The following is a 10,461-nucleotide window of genomic DNA, read 5'->3' as shown; positions in this document are numbered from 1 at the left end:
CTGACCAATTTTTATGATTTCAGGTTCAAATGATGATTCGTAATTCTAAATATTTTACCAAACACATTATCTAGTTGCTTTAGAATAACAAAAATGGTGGAGATGGGATATGGAATTTTAGATTCTTAATCATCTTGAATAAAGAGTTAAGAATTTTGCCTAAGATCTTATCCAACCATCTGTCCTATCTAATTAGTTCCAAACAAACTTGTGCTGTAAAAAGCAGGATTGTTCAAGATAATTTGCATATGGCATGCCAGTCATAAAGATGTCAACTTAGAAGCTGCACTGATCAATTTAGATTCATGTCTTGTATGCAAAATCCTTGTGTGCTGGTCGAAGTGAATAAATTGAGGTCAAAACGATTCAATTTATCCAACCTTTTCCATTAGATGCTTATGGTGAATCCAGTCCTACACGGGATTAGTTTGACAGGTATTTTCACCAAGTTAAAGTACTCCACCTATGCCACCAGCATTGAGATTAGATACATTGCCATCAAAATAAGATGGAATGAGATGGTGACAGGGACTAAAAGCAACTGTTAGCTTGTGCACTGGTGCTTGGAAGGGTGTACCAACACACTTTAGTTAGATTAACAGGCCTTGCAAGTGTGGATTTAAAGGAATATTTCATTAAACAGAAGAGAGGGAGGAATCTTTCATTAAAGAGAAATAAGAAGGCATATAATTCGCACAGCAATCCACTCATCCATTCTATTTACAGTAGTGCAGACAATTTTCATGTTCTTGTGGCTTGACAAAGTTTCTAAGGGTGTAATAAATAAAGACTTATGTTCTCTTTTGCATAAGAGTTGACTTTAACACCCCACCGATAAGATCAACTCTTATAAGGGTATGTTGTGGGATCTGTTACCTATGTCTGCCTTAAGATGGTCTGAGAGTGATGAGCGTTGTGATTTGCCAACATATCTTCACTTATATTATCATGACTGAATACGCAGACTTTGTACATTAAAAAAAAAAAGATACTAAGAAATGGTAAAAGCTTTAAAAAGTATAAGCTCAAATAATGAAGGGAAAGCATAATGGATGTTATGAAATGAGTGCATCTTTTAACACAAGTGTTGACTGACTTTAAAGCTCCTCTTATGGGCAAAAGCAAGCCATTTTGACTTTCATTACCCAAAAGTTGTATCAGATAATGGTTAAGGTAACTATTTGCAATGATAATATGAAAAGGAGTACTGTGCTTAATTTGGTATTGTGTTCCTGGATTGAACTGCCTTGATAACAGCAAGACATTAGTTACCTAGCTTGTAATGTATAAAGCTCTTTGGCTTGGCAACAGACAATAATCCTAATTAATAATAAATAAGGAAAGACGTCCCCCCCCCTCTCTCTCTCTCTCTCTCTCTCTCTCTCTCTCTCTCTCTCTCTCTCTCTCTCTCTCTCTCTTTCCTGCCCTTTTCCACCAGATGCTCAAGCATTTACTATCTTCATCTGAAGAAAACTGCTGACAGATTTTCTGGAGCCAAAATGGCTTTTAAGGTTTTTTCTTCACTCGGAATACTATCCAACTTTTTTCTACCTATAACAAATGGTGTAGTTAACTTTATTGAATAAACTCTTTTGTTGTGGTCATAAAAAGGTTTGTTTTTCTTTACATGTGACAGTTTTTGTTGCTTACAAATAATTCATAAGAGTCTGTTTAACACCCCACCAATAGGATCAACTTTAATAAAGGTATGTTATGAGATCTATTACCTATATCTGCCTGAAGATGGTCTAAGAATGATGAGCATTACAATTCATCAACATACCTTTACGTATATTATCTGGACCAAATGAGCAAACCTTGTACATTTCTGAAATAAAAAAAAAAAGACGCTAAGAAAATAAGCCTTTTTGACACTCAAGTTATTCGATCAGATTATGGTGAAGGCAACCATTTGTGATGATAATATTATTTAATGGGTACTATGCTTAATTTGGTTTTGTGTTCCTGGGGTGAAATGTCTTCATCAGTCACTTGGCTGATAATTCAGAAAGCCCTTTGGGTTGGCAACAGATAATAATCCTTGTTTCAACAAGAAAAGACGTCCCTTCTCTCTCTTTCTTGTCCCCTTTCTACTGAATGCTCAAATATTGACTATTCTCATCTGAAGATAACTGCTGACAGACATTTGGGAGCCAAAATTATTGTATAATGAGCCTAATGTAGATGGACTGACAATTATGGCCAGTGCAATATATAGAATTAGAAATTAAAGCTCAAGTTTTTCGATTAGAAACTATTACAGGCAGAGTTTTTGTTTATAAAAAAAGTGTCATAGCAAAATTAGGTGGAATGGTTGTTGATATGGCATGATGTGGATCGTCATGTCACAGAACGATTTGTAGAATGTAACTTTGAAAGAGTCTGTTTTGGAGAGTCAGAGAGAGAAGATTGGAAAAAGACTGTCTCTGATTCCCCGAGAGAATGGATTGGCAGACATCTCATGGAGGAGATATGATGGAAATAAATGGCAGCTAAAACTATAGCAAAATAGAAACACCCACCTTCCTTCTAAGGATGAGAAATGATGATGTAACTTTGATTATAGAAAACCATGGTGACTGAATGAAACTCATTTATTCAGAAAGAAATGAAACTGGCATCTGATGCTATGCATTGAGAGAGCTTTTGTTCCAGATGCAATAAACAGTGGGACACAAACCACTCAGAGTGATATGTGTGTGTGTGTGTGTGTGTGTGTGTGTGTATATATATATGCATATATCAACTAAGTGTGCTTATAGTTTATTGAACTAAGTCCTCCTACACAGCAAAAGCCAGTTCGAGCTAAGGCTGCTGAGGAGAGGCGAGATAACAAGTTAATGTTTGTCCCACAATGGTAATTCCTGTTCTCTGTGTGCACATATATTAAGAGGGGTAGCAAATTCCCTTGAGGTACTCCAATCATTGCAGAGCCAAGTGACATGAGAGAAGGATATAAAAGGTACTTCAGTTTCGTTTTTATATCCTCCTCCCAGAATGATTGATGTGTCATAACTGGGAACATTGACACAATATGCCAAAAGGACTTTCTAGTTTTTTAACAAAAATACATCAATCATCTAGTTGATGATGCAGAAAGCCCCTTGGGTTGGCAACAGACTTTCCTCAGCTGCATTGCTTATGACACCTAGTGGCATTTTGTGCAATTAGTGGGACGAGTCTGTTGACCTGAAAGATGTGTTTGGTTGTGGTGCTGAAAACGAGCAATAACGGCGACAATGTTTGCTCATAGTATCAGTAAAGCAATAGGAATGTCCATTGTTCTTCTCTCTAATGACAACATAAGTCACTTTTAGCAGTAGCAGTAATCCTTGTTTTGTGTCTTCACTAACAACATGACAACATGAGAAACAATGGCCATCAAAAATACACGTGAACGTTATGCCCAAAACAAAACATACTCTCAAGAAAAAAAATCTGTCTCCTTTTATTTAGCAACTAGCAGGGAGATCCAACCTCGCCCCTGATTGAATGAGTATCAACGAATATTTTACACTCCCCTATTTTATTGTTATCGAAATCAGTGAAATCACTCATTTTTCAATCAAATCGATTAATTGCCTGCTTTAGTTGTGAACCCACCACAATGCACCAGGAGGAAGTTTCACATGTCTCCCAGTGACTTAATCTACACTAAATTGTAGTTCACATTGCACTGTAGAGAACCTACTGTTAATTTCATACAATCATTTTTATATAATGACTTGAATTAAAGTTTAAAATGCAAAAGTCACCAGCATCATGGTTCAATTCTGAGTATTTATGCATCCTTTGAACCAGACGTAACTCAGCGTTTGTTCAACTTTCTCTGGAGCATGGCGTCAACAACTAGATAATGCTGAGCATTGCTGATGAAATCATAACAATGCTATGTAAAAGAAAATCATAAAATTGTAAGTGTAAAAACATCAACAGAAAAAAAAGCAAAATCTTACCGTAATTTTTAATTTTTATTAACTGTGTGGAGAAAAGGTGTGTTTTTGTTTTGTGCCAAATAAATAATTTTTAAGCATTTTTTTTTTCAAATGAATAATTTTTAAGCATTTTTTTTTTTTAAATGAATAATTTTTAAGCATTTTTTTTTTCAAATGAATAATTTTTAAGCATTTTTTTTTCAAATAAATAATTTTTAAGCATTTTTTCAAATAAATAATTTTTAAGCATTTTTTTTTTAAATAAATAATTTTTAAGCATTTTTTTTTCAAATGAATAATTTTTAAGCATTTTTTTTTTCGAATAAATAATTTTTAAGCATTTTTTTTTCAAATAAATAATTTTTAAGCATTTTCTTTTCAAATAAATCATTTTTAAACATGTTTTTTTTTCAAATAAATAATTTTTAAGCATTTTTTCAAATAAATAATCTTTAAGCATGTTTTCTTTTCAAATAAATAATCTTTAAGCATTTTTTTTTCAAATAAATAATTTTTAAGCATTTTTTTTTAAATGAATAATTTTTAAGCATTTTTTTTTCAAATAAATAATTTTTAAGCATTTTTTTTTCAAATAAATAATTTTTAAACATGTTTTTTTTCAAATAAATCATTTTTAAGCATGTTTTTTTTTTTCAAATAAATCATTTTTAAGCATTTTTTTTCAAATAAATCATTTTTAAGCATGCTTCTTTTCTTTTTTCAAATAAATCATTTTTAAGCATGTTTTTTTTTTCAAATAAATAAGTGTTAGCAAATGTTTTTGTTTTTTTGTCCAATAAATAATTTAGAGCGAATGTTTTTTATTTTTTTATTTTATAAAGGAAAATTGCAATACACTTTTTTGAAAATTGAAACAAACTTTTTTTTGTGGGGGAAGGGGTATGTTTTTCAAATATTTTTTATGAAACAACAAAAATGGTCGGGTGGGCTTCTTTTTCTTTTGTTTTTTTTTTTGTCAATTCGGCCTGGAGTAGTTGAAATCTTTTTTTTTTCCCAATGCTAGGAAAATTTCCGTAGAAAGATGTTTTTTCCTCAGACTTTTGGATGGCATAAGATGACAGTAAAGTAGACAAAGAAAAGGTAACGGACATGTAAAGAAACTCTTCACTAACGGGGTAGCTTTCGGTGATGTGAGTTAATATGGAGACAAACGAAAAAATCATCACAAAAATCATCATACACAGTCGCCGATGTTAAAAATGGCAGCTGTGGTAAAAGAGAAACTCTCAAACCTATTCTATCCAACTGTGAATTGGCACTAGATCAATACACATGGAAGCATAACCAAGTCGTGAAAGTCACCAAAAACCTACTACATCAGAAGGCAGAGGAGTTTAACGAAAGATAACTACTAAAAATAGAGAAGATCAAGAAAATAAACTTTCGTAGAACTGAGACAATATGCATGGTGATAAGTCACTCAACCAATGAAATCTCACTAGTATACATTGATATTCACTCTGGTTTTTACACAGCAAAAACCAGATCTTGTTATGTGACATGAGGAAAAGAAGGTTGAAATTATGTTGGAGCTGACTGTACCCTGGAAGGATAATTTTGTGACTACAGAAGACAGAAAATATGATATGGTGATCTACTGATTGAGGTCCAAGAAAAGAGATAAAATATGGAATTTGATTGTGCGAACTCGAGGACGTGTTGAGTGAAAACTAATCAACATACTCTGACATTTTTTTTGTTCTACAAAAAAAAAAAAAATAAAAAAAATTGTGACAGACATGCAGGAAGCAGCAGAGAGGGTATCATACTGAATCTGGATACAAAGAAACAATGAATGTTGGAAAAAAGTAGCATACACCAATACCAAGATGATCTCTGGTTAAGAGATGCAGTAGAGGAGTACGGGCCGAAATTTCGAAGTGATTTCTACTGATATCATGGTACTGGATCCGATTGCAAAGTTGTTAGCAGCTGAGCACTGTGGACAGCATATACAAAATACTATATATATAATCATCACAAAAGACCTCATCATGCAACAGTGTTGGTCTGTTGATGATGTGTCACACATGAATTGACTTTACAAGCATCTCTCCATTGCCATTATTTGTGGAAATATCTTGAGTCTGCACTTGGTCTGCTAATCCAACAGGATATCCTAATACTTACATATTGGTTTTGCAAAAGGGGCACTCTTTTACTTAGCTATTATCTGTTGTTTAAAACGATCCAACTTCAGGTGTATCTTGTTTTATATTAATGAATCATCACTTACCAAGGCCAAAAGCCACTTAAGGATAAGAGCTAATGATGGACAATACTATGATAGGATTGAAAGCAATGAAATAAAATAGACTAAAATCTGATTACTTAAGAGGGTGGCTGCACAAGTATTTATTGACATTAGACTTGAAGGTAATCATGTTGAAGTTTGCAGGGAAGCACTCCTGTAGCAATGTGTTCCGCACATAGAACATTCTTAGAAAGAAACTCTATTCATGGAAATTCTGTTTGGTTTTAGGTTTTTGTTAAAAATTTTAGCCATACTTTACACAATCTCCCCTCGCCTCTGGGCCACACTATGATGGAGATGAGAGCAGACGAGAAAAGGAAAAAAACAAAAACAACTGTTTCAGTTTCAGTGCAGACGACCAAATACCTACAAACGAATGAAACTAGATCAATACATACCCCCCCCCCAAATAAGTAAGGATTAAGAAATGCTCATACCAGCAACGTACAATGATAGTATGAACATGCTTAACTTAAAAGTTAATGATTTAATTTCAGGATACATTGGTAATTATGAATGAAAAGTATTTTTCATTCATAATTATTGACTTTTATTTTTTGTTAAAAACACACAAAAAAAATATTACAAATCACTTAGATTCTCTGATATGAAAAGAGATGCATAAGAAAATAAAGTCTTTTTTTCAGTTTTGATCACACATGAACCATGATACTTGATGTCTGGCATTAAAGTTTCATTCTCTCCAGAAATTCCTTTTTGTCCACCAATATAAATCACTTTCACATGTTAAATTGTACAACATGAAACTATCTTGTTCTGGTTATATTATGTAGAGTAATTGATAAGTAAGTCATGTGGCTATTTTCAATCCTCTCATAATATTAATCATCATTCAATTCACTATCTACCTATCCCATTAACATTTATCTCTGAGTTGTGACTAATTAGTAAAAAGAAATATAAAAAGAGTTACTTGTAAAATGAGTTGATGCAGTTCCCAGGCTGCTTGAGAAGTTGTTTGCAAATTCTAATGTTCATATTAAATCTACATTATATTTCTTTTACTATGTCTGTCTGTCTGTCTGTCTGTCTGTCCATTCCACTTTTGCTTAGAAACTACTGAACCCATCTGATTGAAATTTTGTATGTGCTTTTGTTATGATAAGGTGCAGCAAACTAAGTATTATTGTATCCATTCAATGAACAGTTAGGGATTAGTCACCACAATATCACATTTTACTCAAGAAGTTTCTCAGAAACTACTGGTCCAATTTGGCGAAAATTTTGTATGGACTTTTATAATAAGGTGCAGCAAACTAAGTATTACTGCATCTGTTTGATGCACAATTGCAGATTAATAAGGATTAGTCATCACAAGACCACATTTACTTTAGAAGTTTTCTAGGAAACTACTGTGCTGATTTGGCTGAAATTTTGTATGGACTTTTATGATAAAGAGAGCAGACAAGAAAATTTGTAAACTAAGTTTAGTTAAAAATGAAGACAATGAAAAGAAGTCTCATTTTATTTTAACATTAAATAAACAACTTTATTTGTCATCTTTGTTAGTAGCATGTACAAGAGAGAAATGGGTTAGTAGAAGAGTTCAGTGTTCGTGTGCGCTTGTATTTATAGTAGTCGTGAAAAGAGTTCCTGATGTGGAGATGAAGATTAGATATCTGACAAGCCTGTTGAAAGAGAGACAAATGTTCAATGTGTTTACGTGTGTAGGAGCGTGTGTCTGATAGTAGAGATGGGAGAAAGAAAGGGTTAGTGTTTCGTGGTAGGAAGGAGTATGTGTGTGAAGTGCATCTGGAAGCAAGTTTAGAATGATAGCCATGTTGGCTTGTTGTACTCACGTTAGGCCTGGGGCCAAAGGCCCAGGCAAATGTCTGCTGCCAGCGACAGCCAGAGAGAATGAAGAGAAAGAGTTTCTGATTTCGCCTTTTATGTACTCAGGCACATGATTGAGAGCTGGCTTGTGATTGAACAAGCCAGGGAGAAAATGAATTTCAAATCTTGAGCTGCGAGAATTAACTCCTGCTACTGTGCTTGTTACAAGTTCGTTTGCTACATAAGTATTATTGTATTTATTTGATATATGGTTATGGCTTAGTATTTAATGCAACATAAGTACAAATTAAACCATCTTCAACCATCAAATTGATACAAAGTAATCATTCTAAGTCAACAGTCAATAACTTTTCACTGTTTTTAACAGATTAAAAATGTCTAGTTCTAAATAAAAACCAATGCTATATGCTTTCTCATATTCATTTCTGAGAATTATTTTTCATTAATGAAGTACGAGTTACTTTGCAATCATTCTGTAAATGAAAAATGGTTGTTATTGTTACTATGAGAAATTCGAAAGTTATTTTGAAATTGTTAAACTGCTGTTCAGAAAGTCATTTGTGGTTAGAATTAAAGTTCAGAGGTCGCAGTATATTCATTTTTTATGAGAATTTTTTTAGCCTCTAAACCAAATAAAAACAGTATTTTTTTAGCCTCTAAACCAAATAAAAACAGTATTTTTTAGCCTCTAAACCAAATAAAAACAGTATTTTTCTATCATGTCACAATTCTTCTTCTGAAGAACAATAATATATTTTTTGTATTATTGGCACTACTATTCTCATCTTCGATGCTCCTATTTACTTCCCTCCCCACGAGGGAAGGATTAGACACAAGGTCAGTTTTTAATGTGGGGAAAATCTAGCTCCCAAAAATGGGCAATCTGGATAGGAACAAAACTAAAAATTGCCTCAGTCATGAAGGATTTCTTCTCCACTGACTGACAACAGAAAAGGTGAAGTGTAGCATCAGAGCAGATACTACATTGTGATCTTGGCCAGAAGGCCAAGAAACATCACAATTCTGATCTTCTTAAAGTACGTCTGGTCAAACTCAGGAGTCAATGCAAAATTTAAAACATGTAAGGACCCATGGTGCCATAAATGAAAGTGGTAAATGATAATCAGTTGTAAGTGACAGTCTTCTGTGAAATTAGCCTTCAGTATTGGTAATACTAAGAATACAATTAAAAATGGCTTAAGACTTCTACCTACGGGGGGGGGGGTTTAAAAAATTGAAGTTCAACTGGGCACCTGCTATGAAAATAGCAATAGAGCAGAGATAGGCTTGTAACATCTCTTCTGTGGGGAAAAAGGTTGCAGGGAAGAGAAAAGGGCATCACCTACTAGGTTTAAAAACCGGTTTTGAACTCTGTCAAGGTTGGATAGGGTATGCTGAGCAGCTCCTGCCCTGATGTGGGAACAGTACTCCATTTTAGGATGCACCTGGTTCTTATACAGATAGAGGATTGCATCGGCAGTGAAATACCTTCTGGAGCAGTAGAATGAACCAACCATTTTTCCTGCGATCTTAGCAACAGATTTGAAGTCTGTGTTCCATTTTAGATCAGGAGCGAAGGTCAGTTCTAGAATCTTGTCAAGATATGGAGCTTTCCTAAGATGAGAGCCATTCATTTCAGTTGGGGCATGATGGGGGTCAGAGTGATTATGATGAAAGGAGAGAAGCTTGGTTTTTGATGTATTAAAATTAACCAACCACCTCCATCCCCATTGCACCACATTCTCAAGATCAAAAGAGAGAGAATCAGAAGATCTTGGTCATTACTGGTCTTTGAAGTGTTACTATAGGTTGTGGTGTGATCTGTATAAATGTCTACAAAATGATCTAAGAATGTGATTTGGGAAATCATTGATGAAGATCAGGAAGAGAGTTGGGCCCAGGATGGAACCTTGAGAGACACCAGCATTAATACTATGAGTTTCTGATTTCTACCCATCGATTACTCTTATGAACCTATCAGAGAGAAGGATTTAAGAATTGAGAGGATATTTCTAGCTATTCCATAGCTGGTGATCTTCTAAAGTAGAATTTATACCATACTCTATCAAAAGCCTTTGATATGTGAAGAGCAATTGCTCTAGAAACAGAGCCCCTGTAGAGATATTCACTAATCCTGTATGATATTAGTCAGTACATCAGCTGTAAATCTCGCAGAACAAAAACCATATTACATGCCATTGATGTAGATTATTTTTGCTGAAGTGGTTGACCATTTCTCTGTTTACCACAGACTTCAGCAACTTCATTATGCAGAAGAGACTGATTGATCTACTCAGAAGGAGATGACAGATCTTCAGAATGTTATCCTAATTAGCCATAGAGTATCGATATAAAGTATGATGGAGAGGTACATCTTAGGGTTTATTACATTTTTTCATTATGTTAACTAAAACAACTGAGTTATCAGAAAATTCC

This window comes from Euprymna scolopes, chromosome 8 (assembly GCF_053919585.1).
Source record: "Euprymna scolopes isolate OS-2025 chromosome 8, ASM5391958v1, whole genome shotgun sequence".
Classification (NCBI taxonomy): Eukaryota; Metazoa; Mollusca; class Cephalopoda; order Sepiida; family Sepiolidae; genus Euprymna; species Euprymna scolopes.
Note: the sequence above shows the minus strand (reverse complement) of the source record.